Below are 440 nucleotides of genomic sequence, written 5' to 3'. Positions count from 1 at the left end.
CCGCTGCCATAGACACCATGCTGTCCCGCGCTGTCTCCCTCTCTGCCCCCCTTGTGGCCCGCCACGCCGCCCGCCCGGCCGCCACTGCCTACCCCGTCGGTGCGTCTCGCCCTGCCTCGCCCTGCCTCGCCCCGTCTCTCCCCTCCTGCGCAGGGGCCGGAGCAAAAGAAACACAGAGCCCCAGGCGTCCCAGATGGAGCGAGCAGCACGAAGAGCTCCGCGAAGAGACATACTGACATACATCCCTGCTCCACGCCTCCGGCTCTCACGCACACGCGCGCCCCCCCCCCCCCCCCCCCCCCCCCCCCCCCCCCCCCCCCCCCCCCCCCCCCCCCCCCCCCCCCCCCCCCCCCCCCCCCCCCGGGGGGGGGGGCCCCCCCCCCCGGGGGGAGGGCCGCCCGGCTGCGGGGGGGGGGGGGGGGGAAACGCGGCGGCTCCGA

At 79.1% G+C, this 440-nt stretch overlaps 1 protein-coding gene across 1 annotated transcript in view; it reads left to right on the top strand.

The window, feature by feature from the left end:
* Window positions 1–440, top strand: part of H696_01467 (hypothetical protein) — a gene marked incomplete at both ends in the record, with an annotated part of 4572 nt that overhangs the window by 1428 nt on the left and 2704 nt on the right. The window lies entirely within an intron of this gene.

The sequence above is a fragment of the Fonticula alba genome, assembly GCF_000388065.1.
Source record: "Fonticula alba strain ATCC 38817 unplaced genomic scaffold supercont2.2, whole genome shotgun sequence".
NCBI lineage: Eukaryota > Rotosphaerida > Fonticulaceae > Fonticula > Fonticula alba.
The sequence above is the reverse complement of the archived record's forward strand: the minus strand, read 5'-3'. Positions and strand labels throughout refer to the sequence as shown.